This window comes from Nymphalis io, chromosome 12 (assembly GCF_905147045.1).
Source record: "Nymphalis io chromosome 12, ilAglIoxx1.1, whole genome shotgun sequence".
Lineage (NCBI taxonomy): Eukaryota > Metazoa > Arthropoda > Insecta > Lepidoptera > Nymphalidae > Nymphalis > Nymphalis io.
In genome coordinates, this window is record NC_065899.1 from 1,513,323 (window position 1) to 1,530,656 (window position 17,334).

The 17,334-nt window shown below is 34.8% G+C and overlaps 1 protein-coding gene across 2 annotated transcripts in view; it reads left to right on the plus strand.

The window, feature by feature from the left end:
* The window catches only part of LOC126772253 (max dimerization protein 4-like), a 282,429-nt gene that overhangs the window by 59,350 nt on the left and 205,745 nt on the right, over positions 1-17,334 (plus strand). The window lies entirely within an intron of this gene.

A 17,334-nucleotide genomic window follows, 5' to 3' on the forward strand; every position in this document is an offset into this window, starting at 1 on the left:
TTACTTATATTTCTTACAACAATAGGTCTGAACATTGATATTTCTCTTTAATTATTCTAGTAATTTATACGTTTTCTATTTATGTATTTCTTCAATTAGACTTATTACAGACCATTCTAGAAACGCGTATTAAAATGTTAATAATGGTAATCGCAATATTTCTGAGCAAAAAAAGTTCTCACGGGTACGCCGCGCCGCGTCGGCGCAGTGAAGTGTCGGGCTGTCGGCGTTCGGTTCGCGAATCGCGGCGTGCCGCTCTCGTGGTCGCTGCGTAACCTTGCGTATTATGATAAACACGTGACGTCACCGTTATTTTTAGCCATGTTTGTGTCGAGCGGTGCGCGTGCGCAGGGGTCAACAACCGCTCCTATCTCAACTGAAAGCCGCGGTTAGTGCGTTTCTACAGCGCCACGCATTATGCCAACTAGACAGAGTTTTAGATAACTTAACTTTTATTTGCTATTTACTTATTTAATGATTTTTTTTTTAATATTTTAAAATATAAGATTGAATATTTATATCATTTTATATTACGTATCATATTATTTATAGTTCTTTTATTTTATTTTATTACTTTAATATTTTAGTATATGACTAACAAACATTGCCTTATTTTGCACGATAAAATATTTGTAAGTATGTAGATGTAGGAGTAGGTATGTATGTATAGGTATGTTAATCATATCGATGATAATATTTAATGGAAACAATGCCGTTCCGAGTGACGACTCTAAATATATTTGATGCGGGACCTGTCCCGGGTAACAGATGTCAGCCTTCAGCGTGTTCAATGAAAATGCCGATAGTAGCTCATAAGGATGACTGAGCATGTTTCGAATCGGCATTCGGTTGTCGGGAACGCTTTGTTCGTTGTTATCTGAGCGCACAGCGATGCCAGTAAAACGCCAGTGAAAGGGCGATACGCGCTTACAAAGGATGTAGTTAATGCGATCCCACCGCGTCCCGGCGACGTCCCGTTTTACGGGTGGCGTCGCTGGAACGCTATTCGCCGGGACATAAGGTTCACGAGTAAGGTACAAAGGCGATTTCGAAACTAGCCGAACGTAATGTAAATGGTTAGTCTGAGTTTCGCGAACGCGGTTAACGTAAAGTGTTACGTGATGAGGTTATTGAACCCGACCGATTACTTTAATATATACTTTTTAAAACGTTTCAATGTTATTAGAAACCGCGATGGCCTAGTGGTTAGGAGGCGTGAATTGAACCCGATGATTTCAAATTCAAACTCTGGCAAGCAGTACTAAGACTGGATGTACATGACTTTCTTTAATTTGTGTTATTTATTATATATATATTTATATATGACGTTATATATAAATATAAAATATTACATAGTAGTGTGATGTTACAACAGCGAACAGAATTTCCTTTTTTATATTAAATAGTCGTTATAATAAATTGAAAATTAGCGTATCATTAAACATCATGTATATTATTGTATTTCTAGAAACATTTTATCAATGGATACTTGAAATGCAATGATAACATTGTAATCATTATCCTAACTAATATTATAAATGCAAAAGTAAAAATGAGTTGGTCATACATATTCACTTTTGCATTAATTAATCAATATCATTGAAATTCTTCCACATGTGTATTCCACCAAGCCGCATTGGAGTAGCGTGGTGGAATAAGCTCCAAACCTTCTCCTCAAAAGGGAGAGGAGGCTTTAGCCCAGCAGTGGGACTTTAACAGGCTGTTACTAACTAAAAGTGAATATGCTTACGCTTTTACGTCTTAACTAATCATATTATCATCATTAAATTGCATACACGTGGTGAAGGGTATATTATGCCGACTACAGCTCGTCTAAATTGGGTAACGTACAATTACTTTGTATAAATTGTATTTATATACCTATACTAGCTGCCCGTACCGGCTTCGTACGGTTAAAACTCATGCATAGATACCGCACTGGAGGGCGTCAAAAATAATTTCGTAGCGGTCGCTAACATTATTACATTAGGTTTATTTAACCTAGATGGGCTAGTGGTTAGAACGTATAAATCTTAACCGATGATCGTGGGTTCAAACCCGGGCAAGCACATAGAATACCGCCTAATACCTACCCGTCACACATGGACGAAACCGCGAACGGGAACTGGTCTATAATAACACCATCGTAGGAATTGGTATCACCAATCCAGACATTCATAAACCAGCTATTTTAAGCTGCATCTCACTATCTCTACCAGGATATTTGCGACAGTCATCACCGCTTATTATGAATTAAAGCTACCGCGTCGGTCATTTTGTATGTTCGTGCGAATCTCAGAAACTCTTATGATGATAGATTCATGTATATGTTATATGCCTAATGAATATGTTGTGCATTAGTAAATTTGTACAAAAAAAATGTACAGGGTATGTTCTGCGTAAATCGATAATTAAAACTTTCTGAGACATTAACACAGCGACTGCTATTGTTTGTAGTTGACTGCCTCGTTGGTCTAGTGGCTAGATATAAGGTCGCAGATCCCGAGGTCCTGGGTCCAAACCCAATGTCGTGCCAATAAAAAGTTAGTACCAGTAACAGCCCAGAGTCTGGAAGTTGAAAGTGAGTACACTCCCGTGCCTCGTAAAGTACTTAACACAGTTGGTCTTGCGCCTGAACTCTTTCCGGTCGTGTCGGATTGCCATAACATCGGATTATGAAAGTGAGAGAATAGAGAATGCATCTGTTTGTGGACACACTTGTGTGTAATATGATCTGCGCAGTTTGCTAATCTCTCTTGAGATTAGCCGCCGTGGCCGAAATCGGTCAGGAGGACATCATCATTGCGTGTCTACTGTGCCTAGCACTTAATCGTCTAATACGAAAAAATATATATAATGTTAATTTTTCTCTCAAATAGTTCAAAAAGACAAATCACTGTCTGTCTATTTACTTCTCTGTCCGTGCGATGTCGGGCGGCGCGCTAGTTAAATATAAAATAAAAAACCTGTCTCTTATGGGCGACAAGATTCGCGGGGTCGTTGACACGGTGGCGCCTTATGGAGGGAACATATATGCTTTGACAGCTAACGGTGCCTAAGCTTTATTAGGATTAGATAAACGGTCTATTAAAAACCTATACGATGTTCTGGCATACTTAGAATATTTTCTTGCACTCATTATTATTATTAACATAATCGTTTTGATTATTTCTTAAATATTTAATAATAATAAAAAAAAAACATAGGATTAATGTGCTACATACATCTAACTTATTAATGAATACATTATTTATTTATTTAATTAATTATTTGTATATGTATCTGAATTAAAGTTTTTATGGCGTATAATAAATATATATCACAGTGAAAACTTATTTATACACATAGAATGTATGTATTTGTAACTATCACCCATAGCACATAACACAAAAGTAAAAATAAAAAAATATTAACTATTAAATAATGACAATAGTACTGTTGACACAAAGCACCGTTTCAATACACGTAACGTTGCAGTCGTCACGTTCGTATATATGTACACACGCAGTCTGGTAACGTACAAACGTACATGCCTATTTTTGATTTGACTTTCACCGTGTCACAGAGGTGAAACGAAACGCGCTAAATATAAAAAAAGTTTATGAGAATCATCTAGATTGCTTGTACGGACCGCATCAACGTTTTAACGAAAATAACTGTCGACCTTCGCGCAGTTAATTTAGGACTCACACAGACCAACGACCGCCGCATTATTATATATATATGATTTTCTTAGCAAAATAAAGTACCTCGTAAACGATAGGCAAGGGCCGCCTCTTATTACTTATAAATGTCAGAATTATATAAAATATAATATTTTTTCGTAACAGTTCTCGCTTGCCCTAATTTGAACGCGCAATCTTTTATAAAGATCCACTAAGCTGTCTCGTAAATGTTAGTAACACTTTTAAAATAACTTTCACTTACATTATGCCGACTACAGCTCGTCTAAATTGGGTAACGTACAATTACTTTGTATAAATTGTATTTATATGGCTATACAAGCTGCCCGTACCGGCTTCGTACGGTTAAAACTCATGCATAGATACCGCACTGGAGGGCGTCAAAAATAATTCCGTAGCGGTCGCTAACATTATTACGGTTTATTTAACCTAGATGGGCTAGATGGGCTAGTGGTTAGAACGTATAAATCTTAACCGATGATCGTGGGTTCAAACCCGGGCAAGCACCACTGAATTTTCATATGTTTAATTTGTGATTATAATTCATCTCATGCTTGACGGTGAAGGAAAACATCGTAAGGAAACCAGCATGTGTCTAATTTCATTGAAATGTCACATGTGTATTCTACCAACCCGCATTGGAGCAGCGTGGTGGAATAAGCTCTAAACCTTTTCCTCAAAAAGGGAGAGGAGGTCTTAGCCCAACAGTGGGACATTAACATTGTTACTGTAACCTACGATTGTTTCAAAATTCAACTCTCTATATTCAGTAATTTTGGCTGTTCAATGATAGTCAGCCTGGAGAAACGATTTTATGACAGAAATTTGTAATGCGACAGTGAAGGTAGCCGACATTGTGTGACATGATTTAAAAACGTCTAGAAAAGTTACTTCAGTTTTATTTTATTAGTTTACTTATGACAGAGAGCTCTGGTCGGATTTCGGCCGTGACGGCCAATCTTATTAGAGATTAGCCAAGTTGGTAATAAATATAATAAAACATAAGTATATATGTGTGCGTGCACTATCTCTTTTACAATCCGATACATACAGGTGACAGGTGAGACCAATCCACGGTTTTACGTGTCTTCCGAGGCAAAGTAGGTAGCACTGCCGATTTATAACTTAGCATCTCGAATTGGTCCGAACAAGATTCGATCTTCTCATAGTTATAATACAGCTTTCATCACCAGCCACTAGAACAACGAAGCGATTTTATATTGAATTCGACTACATGTATGAATGTTATTATGTATACTTTATTTGTGTCACGAATGTTTGTAATCTCCCTAATAATTTTCGTGTTAGCGCGACTGTCAGTCTCGAGTTATGAGATATAGGCCTCACATCCGCTCATAAATATCACGAGTCCCGAAATCGCACGGATACTTCATCTAAAATCCCGGAGTTGGAATTCGAATCTTAAAAACGCGTTAAAAATATAATCGTTCAAATATCCATAGAATTTTCGTTCTTCCGACTCAATAGGACGGCGCACTTTCGCTTGACGTAATCAACGAACGTTTCAGAATTCCAGCGCGAAATCGCAACATTGGAATTTTAACGTGAAACACGTGAAATTATTTTAATAAAAAAATACAAATTAATTATTCGAAGAGCGTTATTTATTATTTATATATATTTTATTATAAGCCTGGGAATAGTTACTTTTATGACATGTTTCATAAACGATAAGTATAATTTGTAAAGCGTAACTAGAGGCGTAGCCCGTCGTCGGAGTGGATTATCTCAGACTGCTTTTCATAGCAATTATTTGAGTGGTTGAGGTGTGAGAAACCTCATTTAGGATTTATCACATTAATTGGGAGGGACAACGATAATGAAATACGACATCAAACTTACTTTAATTTTATTATCACATCTATTTTTCACATATATTTATTTTAGATGTAGTGTAATAAACAACGTGAATAAAACATAACAATATACATTCTTTTAATAAAAATAATCGATTATTATTTATTTACGTCAATAAAAGCAATAAAGTTTGGTATGTGAAATTGTTTCGTTCGTTCATTATTGTTTTGATGACTGCGTCGTTGGTCTATAGTAGCTTATAAGGCAGCAGATCCTGAGTTCAAACCCCGAGTCCGTCTAGTGAAGTTATTAAGTGTTTCCGTTATATTTTCAAAATCCCGCAGTCTGGAATTTAATCTTTCCGACTTGTGTCTGTGCGATCACACTTGTGCACTATAATACTGCAATCCTGCACAGTTAGTATTCTTGGAGAAGGGTAGTCGTTTTATTGTGTTTATTTCCTAGTTAGTATTTTATGGTAATGAACGCGAGAACATTCGTTTCTAATTATATGTATATATGTAATATATCTCTATGTACAGTTAATATTCGAATTCAATACACTTATCGCGTACTTTATAGACGTTAACTGGATTTGGTTCGGTCGAAATTCGTCTTAAATTTTTTCGTCGCAAATAAATTGTGTGTCATTCTCGATAATAATTCGAGCCGTGCGAAGATTGAAAAACATACAGTTTCATTTTTATTAGTATTATTCATATAACATATAAATATATAATTGAATTGCCTATTTCATTTAATTATCGGCATTAAGTAACTACTGAGTTTCTTGCCGGTTCTCCTCAGTAGAATATATATTGCGAACCGGTGGTAACTTTATTTTGTGAAACGGTTGTTCAAAAATACTGATTGAGTCTTAAAATTTTAATTCATTATTATTTATTGTTTTTTATTTAAATTATTTTGTTATATATTATTTTAAATTGAAATTAGTGCACTCGTTAATTGCAATATTTATAGATATATTTTCAATGTTATTAATTATTATTATTTATTTTAAAATATTTTTTATATAGAAATGTAGTTAGCAATGTTTTGTATTTTAGTATTATAAAAATATTATTTATGTTATAATCTGTTACAAGTAATATAACATAAAACCTATATTGTACCTTAAAATGCATGTTGTGACCGCCTCGAAGAGTCGCATACTTTATGCTAAGTTTGAATGTGTTTTTTTTTATTACCTGTTTGAGTGTAGTGCTGATGCACGTTAATAAAAAATAAATAAATAAAGTATGTTTTAAATTTGATTGATTTATATTTACATTATATGTATGGATAGGGTCGGTCGCAGTTACGGTTACGTCAGAGCAAGTCGTCGTGTCAAGGGCGACCTGGTGACACATTAGGTATAATTAGTTTTACAACCTTATCAACGATTCGAGCCCAGCTACCGAACTGTGTAAAACGCGTGGATCTTACAGAAGTTCCCTTTTAAATACCTTGCCACTAATTATATGCTTATAATTGAGAAAACCTCTATGTATCGAATTATGTACTTCTGTGATTTCAATTATATACCTTAATTAATTGTTGAAAAGAAGCAAAAATATAGAATATAAATAATAAACTAATCGTGAGTTCCTCTTGCCTTTTCGTCTGTTGTGAAGTTTCATCTGTCGTAGTGCCATACAATGAGTAATATATTAATTAAACATTACGCTGTGACTAATAAATTAATACCTATAAGTATACCAATATCAATACAATACACTTCAGATAAAGACGCCGAAGTCGAGCGCCGTTTTCAATAAAGAATCTATTTCAATGGATAGGTTTAGCGCCTTTATCCCGTCCTACAATGCCTAACACAGTATTACAAAGATTCAATATTCCTTCGACAAACCCTTACTCATTCCGGTCGTTCAAAAATCCTCGATGAGATTTTCCTATTGACGTAACAGTGACTGATATTTTATTGCAAATTGAACTCAATTTGAAAGGGATAAAGTTCATAATAACAACGAAAGTTACTTGTAGCGTTATGTAATTTCGTCAGATTTTAATACAGTTAAACATAAGTCGTCGAGTGCCTTTGAAGGGTATTTTGTAATAACAAACGTTCGTTAATTACAACGTTGGTGTATAATTTTATTATAAACACGTTATAGCAGCTATCTGTTATGCAGTATTTTATTTATAACAACTATTTTTTATATTAAAAAAAAATTGTCCTCGTTATGTACAAAGTATTTTCTTCGTAAATTACACATTACATACTTAATATTCATCGCTTCTTATGTATGATTTGAATACTTATTTGAAAGAGTAAGTATTTGTATTTATTTAGAATGTGCTGTTTAATTTTTTAATAAAAACCAGATTTGAAATTTTTTTTATGAAAATTAATAATTTTTGTTTATTTGCAGAATCAAAAATTGAGATTATTACTTTTAATTTGATACTTGTAGTATATTACCACTTGTTTTAAAAACCCAAGTCGATTCTCTGTGTGATAATGTTCGATATACATCTTAACATTACTTACACCTTCATTATATTTTTTTTTTTATAGTATAGGAAGGCGGACGAGCATATGGGCCACCTGATGGCCACCACTTACCATCAGGTGGCCCATATGCTCGTCCACCTTCCTATTCTATAAAAAAAAAAAAAAAAAGTGGTCACCAAACGCCCTTAGACATTGGCAATGTAAGAAATGTTAACGATCGCTTACATCACCAATGCGCCACCAACCTTGGGAACTAAGATGTTATGTCCCTTGTGCCTGTAATTACACTGGCTCACTCACCCTTCAAACCGGAACACAACAATACCAAGTACTGCTGTTTTGCGGTAGAATATCTGATGAGTGGGTGGTACCTACCCAGACGAGCTTGCACAAAGCTCTACCACCAGTGAAAAAATATATTTTATATATATGTCATTGCGACCAAAAGAAGTCAATTGATATCAAATATCCCACGTTTTTTAACCTAATTTTAAAGTAATTGAATTTATATATTCTATATTTTCAGAGTTATATAAATTATTTCAGATATATATAAGATATATGCCAAATAAGTAGAAACAATTCCGGTAAATACTATGAAATTGATTGTCGGGTCGCAATCCGCAACTAATGACCGCCTAACGACTTAAGTTCCGGCCAGACGTTTGTGCCGAATAATTGATAGTACAATGTTTTTATAAATGGAAAGTTATTCTATTTCTTTACATATTATATTATATATACTTTGAATTAAAAAAAGTCTAGTCTCCTACTCCACTTTATTATTAAAGAACCATGTTTCCGAATCCGCTAAGTGGGTATATTATATATTCTAATAAAATATAGATAAGTAATAAAATATTTAGTGGAAAATAATAAAACTGAATTTCTTACCGGTTCTTCGCGGCAGCATGAACATTACGAAACAAGTTTTAATGTTAAAATTTAATTTAATCGTGTAATTGTCCTGACCATTTAAGTACTTTTATAAAGACTGCTTGAATAAAGAATATTTTTATATGCTTAGCTTTAGGCACTAGAACTCAATGAACATATTCAAATAATAATTTTAATATGTTTGACGAGCTGGTTGGCGTAGTTGGTAGATACTTGCCTTTCACGCCGAAGGGTTTGATTCCCACCCAGGACAGACATTTGTGTGCATGAACATGTCTATTTGTCCTGAGTCTGGGTGTAATTATCTATATAAGTATGTATTTACAAAAAAAAAGCAGTATATGTAGTATATCAGTTGTCTGGTTTCCATAGCATTGTTGTCTGGTTTCCATACAGGCCGATATCACTGGCGACAATCACAGCAAAGGTCCTGGACAGTCTTCTTGATGCACAGTTAAATAATTCAGTCAAAATTCACGACGCGCAGTTTGGCTTTAAGCCTGAATTATCAACTGAGACCGCAATACTGTGCCTCAAGCAGACTGTGCGGTACTACACTGACAGGAAAACGCCGGTATACGCTTGTTTTTTGGACCTGTCTAAAGCTTTTGATCGAGTGTCATATAAAATTCTTTGGCAAAAGCTCAAAACCGAAACTAGCTTAAGATCCAATCAAATCTCATTGCTTAAGTACTGGTATGAAAACCAAACGAACGTGGTGAGATGGGGACAGTCACTAAGCGATTCATACAAATTGAAGTGCGGAGTAAGACAGGGTGGCCTCACATCGCCCAGGCTTTTCAATTTGTATGTGAACCAACTGATTGGGAGGCTGAGTGGAGCCGGAGTTGGATGTTCCATCGATGGCGTGGCTATGAACAATTTCAGCTACGCGGACGACATGGTTCTGCTGAGCCCTTCAGTCAGTGGTCTCAAAAAATTGCTAAAGATCTGTGAGGACTATGCCAGGGTGAATGGACTCAGTTACAATGTGAAGAAAAGTGAATTTATGCTTTTCAGGGGTAGGAACAAGCCGATAAATTGTAATCCTGACATAAGACTATATGGCACACCCCTGAAACAGGTAACTGATTTCAGATACCTTGGTCACATAGTTAATGAAAACCTCAGTGATAACAGTGACATTGAACGTGAGCGTAGGGCTCTGTCGGTCCGAGGTAATATGTTGGCTCGCAGGTTTGCACGGTGTACGACACCTGTAAAGCTGGCCCTGTTTCGAGCATATTGCCAATCATTTTACACGTGCAGTCTGTGGACGAACTATACGCTGAGGGCCTACAGTGCCCTACGCGTCCAATACAACAATGTGTTGAGGGCGGTGTTGAGGAAACCTCGACACTGTAGTGCGTCGGCAATGTTCGCTGATGCTCGTGTGGACGATTTTTTCTCTATAATACGCAAGCGTGTCGCCTCGATTATGAGCAGAACTTCGAAAAGTACCAACACCCTCATCAGCACATTGGCTTGTAAATTGGACAGTCACTTCTGGGAACACTGGAATGGTGTACATGTGAAGCGGGTCTAATTCTAGGATAAAGTACTAACATAGTTTAAGCATTCGTTACTAATCTATTTAATTTTAATTATTTATTTTAATTTATTTGTTATTATTTTTAATTTTATTTGAATTTAATGTTAATTTTAATTTAATATGGATTGTTTAATCTGAAATAAAGTATTATTATTATTATTATTATTATTATAGCACAAGCTTTGTATAAGCTTGATTTGGGATCAGATGGCCGTGTGTGAAAAATGTCCCAGGATATTATTGTTATAATTATATGTTAACAATTCTTTAAAATATATTGTAATTATCTAGATTCTAGAGTATGGTGAGATGAGCTCTAGCTAACTAGCTCTTTAACTCTTTAATTTAATCTTAGTTATTATTTCCCTTGTGTATCTAATTACAGTGGCTTACTACGCTCGCCTGACATACCGTGCACCACAAAGAGTGATTGTTTGACGGTAGAATAACTGATGATAAGCCTACCAGACGAACGTGCTGTGAGCGGAATCTGAGCTATTATGTCCATTGTGCAAGTAAATGCAAACACTCGCTTACTTCTCATATTTGTAACACAACACATAAAGGTGTTCTTTAGCCTTTAACTGATATGTTTGTTACTAACGTCTTCATTAGTCTTATATTTGAGAGCCGGTTGGCGTGGTTGGTTACATACTTGCCTTTCACGCCGAAGGTTGTGGATTCGATTCCCATCCAGGACAGACATTTGTGTGCATGAACATGTCTGTTTGTCCTGAGTCTGGGTGTAATTATCTATATAAATATGTATTTACAAATGAAAAGTAGTATATGTAGTATATCAGTTGTCTGGTTTCCATAGCACAAGCTTTGTACAAGCTTAATTTGGGATCAGATGGCGGTGTGTGAAAAATGTCCCAGGATAGTTTATCACTATTCCGCGATTTTAATAGCGGGTTCGGTCTGGTATACTTTTTCAATGGCAACCTCACGTAACAAGTAGTTAGTGGTTAACTCCCGGGGTGGACAAAGTAATGTCCTTTTTTTTTAATAACCAGTTTGACTCAACATTATTGGTGGTTGAGGTCTCCTTTTAAATGAGCTTAGACAGTGTTAAGAGACCACGCTCTTATACAACAAGACGTATATAATATTTTTTTAATCTACTGTTATAATAATAATAAATAAATAAGCAAATCTAAATGTCGCGTTTTACATTCAAATAATTTGATCTAGAAATATAATGGTGCCTGTGTGCGTGTCTGTATGTATGTGTGTGTTTGTTTTTAAAGGTACAGTTATGGTTCTAGTTACACTCACACCCATTGGTGCAATATACTAGTAATATATCTGACTAAGTAAATAGTCTTTAAATTGCTGTGCCGAAATACTGTCATGAGGACATTGTGATCATCACTGCCAATACCAGATGAATTTTTCATGACTTCTGCAAACAGTCGTTACACTTTTTGCCATTTAATTTATTTACAGTATCAGCCTGTAAATGTCCCACTGCTGGGCTAAGGCCTCCTCTCCTTTATTTGAGAAGGTTTTGGTGCTTATTCTACCACGCTGCTCCAATGCGGGTTGGTGAAATACACATGCGACAGAATTTCAGTGAAATTAGACACATGCAGGTTCCCCATGATGTTTTCCTTCACCGTCAAGCACGAGATGAAATAAAAATTCAGTGGTGCTTGTCCGGGTTTGAACCCACGATCATCGGTTAAGATTCACGCGTTCATTACTGGCGACTGGGCCATCTCAGCTTTTTTAATGTATTTAAAGAAATTTATTTGATTTCGTGAAAAATTAGGAGGCTTTAATATCGTTTATACTTTTACTATATAATATAAAAGTTCGTCTGTAGTATTCGATCGCGATATTATTTTTCGTATAACAAGTTGAAGAAATGCTGTATAGTTCGAACATACCACAAATAGCGTCTAATGAGCGGCTAACGACTCGAGTTACAGACGCAATAAAGTTACAGTCAAAATAAACAATAAATATCGAATTGCTGGGGAATGTCTTCGCTTCTCTTTATTGAAGGTTGGCTACATATGTGGAAGAACTTTATCTGACGCACACAAATTAAACACACGAATATTCAGTGGTGCTTGCCCGGGTTTGGAACCCCAATCTTTGTTTAAGATTAATGCAATTCTAACCACAAGACCTGTCGCTCTTTCTCTACTTTGAAAATAAAAGTCTAATCTAATCTAAAAAATAGTCGAGTGACTGCAAATTATTACTAATGCGATACTATAGACTTTGTGAGTCTGATCATTGTGCCGAATAATTGGTTCACATTTCATAAAACAAATATACTTTTTCTTACAAGACGCTTATTTTTTTTTTCCTTGTGCCTGTACTGAACTACATGCACTGGCTCACTCAACCTTCAAACCGGAACGCAACAATACTATGTATTGATGTTTAGCGGTGGAATATCTGATGAGTGGATGGTACCTTCCCAGACTGGCTTGCACAAAGCCCTACCACTGAGTAAATGTATTCGGTTAAACGAAGACATGTTTCTCGAAATTACGTTGCAGTTGATCTTTGTTTGTTAGGATAAAATTTTAACAATTTAAGTTTAAAAACCATAGTTACAGTTAGTGTGGCCGTTACACGTGGCTGGTGGATGTTACACGAGTGTTTCGTTTCCATTGCGAATCGTAAAATCGTTTCACTTGCTTGCCAAAAATAACATAATCTCGATAATTGATGCTGTACAAGCATAGGTATAGATATTGCTACGAGAACTTTACATACGTTTCTTAATATTTTGTGAATTTTAATATACATGCGTTATTTTTAATATAATCACAGAGATAAATATATGTCGTAACATTCATTTCAAATATATTATGTTCATTTATACTTTTCGAATAATAAAAATTAGCTTAGCCAATGTGCAGTATTTTTTAAGTAAATAAAAGACTGATAGGGTAGAGGATATATAATAATAAACATTTCTCAAATCGATACTCTATATATTTATAAATAAATGTTATGTTCTGTCGAAATTTAAAATTTTTTTTCGTTACGAAATCCATTGCACCCGTTATGTTTTAAAATTCATTCAATCGAACAGTTAAAAGTTTTATCGTATGTAGCATACTGTGATAAATAAATATGGTCTGTATATATAAATGCATTTTTCCGCGCATGAAACTCTTAATGTAGTATTAGAACAATTTAGAAAAGACAATTCTATTTGTCCAATAAATAATTATTTATTATATGTTATTTATCAAACAAAACAAAATGTATTAATAATGTATTCCATAACAATGTATACGCTTTTATTGTTTTAAAACAACTGTACATTCTAACGTGTAATAATAATAACTGTTAATTTATTCAGAGTAATTTCTAAAAGCAATCGTAATAGTTTTTTATAGCCGTGAGAACGTTGGTTACTTAAGTAGTTTTAAATTATTTTATTACCTATTCTTATATTTAAATATGTACATATTAATACTAAAATGATTGGTTCGGCTGCCATTCGTATAACTTGCTCTGTTGTAATCGATTTATAATTTTGTTATTTCCATACACACTGCCTAACTCGACATCTAATTGTCGCGTTGATATAAGCCTATAAGACTGTAGAGGTCCCAGATTAAACCCTAAATCTGACAAATAAAACGTTGTTGATTTTCAGTAGCTGCCAAGAGTTACGTAGACGGTAGTGCTAATCTCTTGTGCCTAGAAAAGCTTGCAAGGCCGTCGGTGCGTTGGCACTTGGACACTATAATATCTCAGATGGCTAGTCGTACTTGCTACTTTTAAATTGATATATGCCTATAATAAAATATATTTTTTAATACATCTTTGTATATGTTAGGCTCGAAGAATGCGATCCGTGACTACGTAAATGTGTTGTGGTCTTATATAAAAAGAAAAATCAAATTTACGTAAAAAAGTTTATTATGTATTATTATAATATTCGTTACATAACTTCTTAGATATAAAAACGTTCTTATAATATTTTTATTACATATATTATAAACATTATGTTTTATAAAAGAATAACCGTGCAATCCCGTCTGGGTAGATACCAACCACCCTCTCATCAATTAATTATTCTACCGCTAAAGAGCAGTGCTCAGTATTGCTGTGTTTTGTTTTAAAGGGTGAGTGAGCCAGTGTAATTTCAGACACAAGGGACAGTTCCCAAGGTTAGTGGTGCTTTGGCGAGGTAAGGAATAGTTAATACTTCTTACCTGACCTGAACAAACGGATTCAATTTAATAATATTAGTATGGATAATGTCAATAACAAGACACTTAATGAAGTATCCAGAGCTTAGATGTTAACACGTGCGTTATGTAATGGCACTGTTTGTGCGCACTGTTACACCAACGTCCGGTCGAACACATGCCAAGATTAAGAGCTTTTTAATTTGGTCTCATAAATAGAAACCGTTCTATTTATCTCAATTTCAGTGTTGAAAATATTTCATTATTTATATTTGTGACGTTGTTGTTAAATGTAATTGTTTTATTTCCTAGTATTTGTGGTTTGTTTACTAAAATGTATAATTAATTGAGTTTGTGAATAATTACGTTTGTTTTTTGTTTCGAGATAAAAAGCACGTACTTGCTAACGATTAAATTTTTGTTATGAATATTTTATTTGCATTAATTATTATGTAATTATAATTTTTAATAGCTTATAGTTTCGGACAATGAGAGTTAGGGGTTAGTTTACCAAGTGAGGTAAATTATTGCGCATTTGTAAAACAATACATTTTCATTTTTCTATTTTCCCTAACTTACTTGAATCTCACTCATAACTTACTCCAATTGTAGCATCAATTTAAAACTTAGCAAAGAAATGCAAGTCTGATGACTTAAACCTAATTCGAGATGGCATGACAATCAGGATAAGGATAACTTATGCAGTGGAAAAACATTAAGTTCATCCAGATTTGACTCGGTTAGCTTGTATCAATAAGTCCTTTGAAAATGTATAATAGTTAATGATGACGTAACGGATGCATGAAAAAGTCTGAAATCCGGTTTCGGTTTCTTATAACAAGAACATAATTACTTCGCACTTGGTGGTAGGGCTTTGTGCAAGCTTGTCTAACCAGGCCACCACAACCACCACTGATCAGATATTCTACAGTTATACTTTGGGCTTGAAAAGACCACTACAAGGGATATAATTCCCAAGGTTGGTGGTACATCGCCATGTAACGAATGGTTAATATTTCTTACGGCGCGAATGCCTATGCCTATGTCCCGGTGGGCCATATGTTCGTACGCCTACCTATTCTATAAAAAAATATAACTAACTTAGATATACTTACCAATAGCAGTTAAACAAAAACGTTGTGTTTTTGTTTACCTTATTAACGTTTAAAGTAAAATTAAATTTTGATCGATTCATAAATGATTCCAATAGATGCCCGATCCGGCTATATAATACATATATGTATGTATATGGTTAAAGGTAGTCGTGCTATAAAAGTGATGCAAAGAGGTTATGTCTCTCAGTCAAACTCCTTGAAGTCCGTTAATTATAATCTGTTCTCCCGCCTGTCATGCAAATGTCTGACGTCATTTTATCACTAAGTGTTCGATCGCTGTGACGTAATAATCGATGTATAATTAGGGGCGCTAGACAAAGTGCATTTGAAAATTGTCGACGCGATTTCGACGCGAACTTCTCTCTTCTAAATACAATACGTCAATAGTTGATCACCTGATAAATCATACATATAACATTTCCTATACATTTTGTTTTGTCTACAAACGAAATCGACAATCGCCGTAACTTTGTCTAGGTCCACTTATCATGCATCATTTAAGTGAGCCAACAAAAGTTTCTTGACAAATTATACTTGTTAAGTGGACAGTACGTTGTTTGTCCATAATTATGTTTAATTCATAATACTTATTACCTTTACCTACATACGGTGTTTTTGAAAACTTTTAAAAAACACTAATGAATAACAGCTAATATATTATATTTTAACGTAATTATTTCGACCGATCGATTTGTAAAAATAATTTCAAAATCTATAGCATTAACCGCACAGTTTATACATATGACTTAGACTATTAAATTTTAGACGAGAGTGATAGCATACTTTTTGTTGTTATATCACTGGGGGAACGTCAAACGGTCAAACGGACAGCCATATATCGTGGTTGGACGTCTTTTTTTATAAAATAGGAAGTATAATAATAATAATGTCCTCCAGACCGATTTCGGCCACGGCGGCCAATCTCTCATAATCCGATGGGACGGCAATCCGACACGGCCGGAAAAAGTTCAGGCGCAGGACCAACGGCTTTACGTCCTTTGCGAGGCACGGGAGTGAACACACTTCCAACTTCCAGACTCCGGGCTGCTACTGAGAATTTTCTGACTGAAAAACGCAATAACATTTTATTGGCCCGACCTGGAAATTGAACCCAGGACCTCCGGGTCTGCGGCCTTACATCAAGCCACTAGACCAACGAGGCAGTCAAACTAACGTCTGTACTGATACGCCGATTCATATAAAACATTTAAACAATTACATATTTTTTCATTGATCTGTAAGAATTTTGTGACACTAATGTCTAGTCGTTAACGAACTTTTTATAGGCTAATAGCATCGCAATACAATATAATATAACCGATTTCACGCGACGGAATCCCAATAAAAAGATGGCGACTATTAAAAAGTAAACATGATTCACTTGGAATGAATTTAAACCAACAAACTCAAAACAACCTTATTCTTAGTAGATAACGTTGTCCAACTATTTGGTATTCTCAAACAATTAGAACTATAATTGCTTGGCAAATACTTAGTTTCAACTTGACTATGTGTCTTTTGTTTGATTTCGAGCTCGCGTCTTGTACTGTTTGGTTAGTCAAAATACAGTAATTGTACTAAGCGATTAATTTGTTCAAATATGTAGAAAGTTAACTCTAAGAAT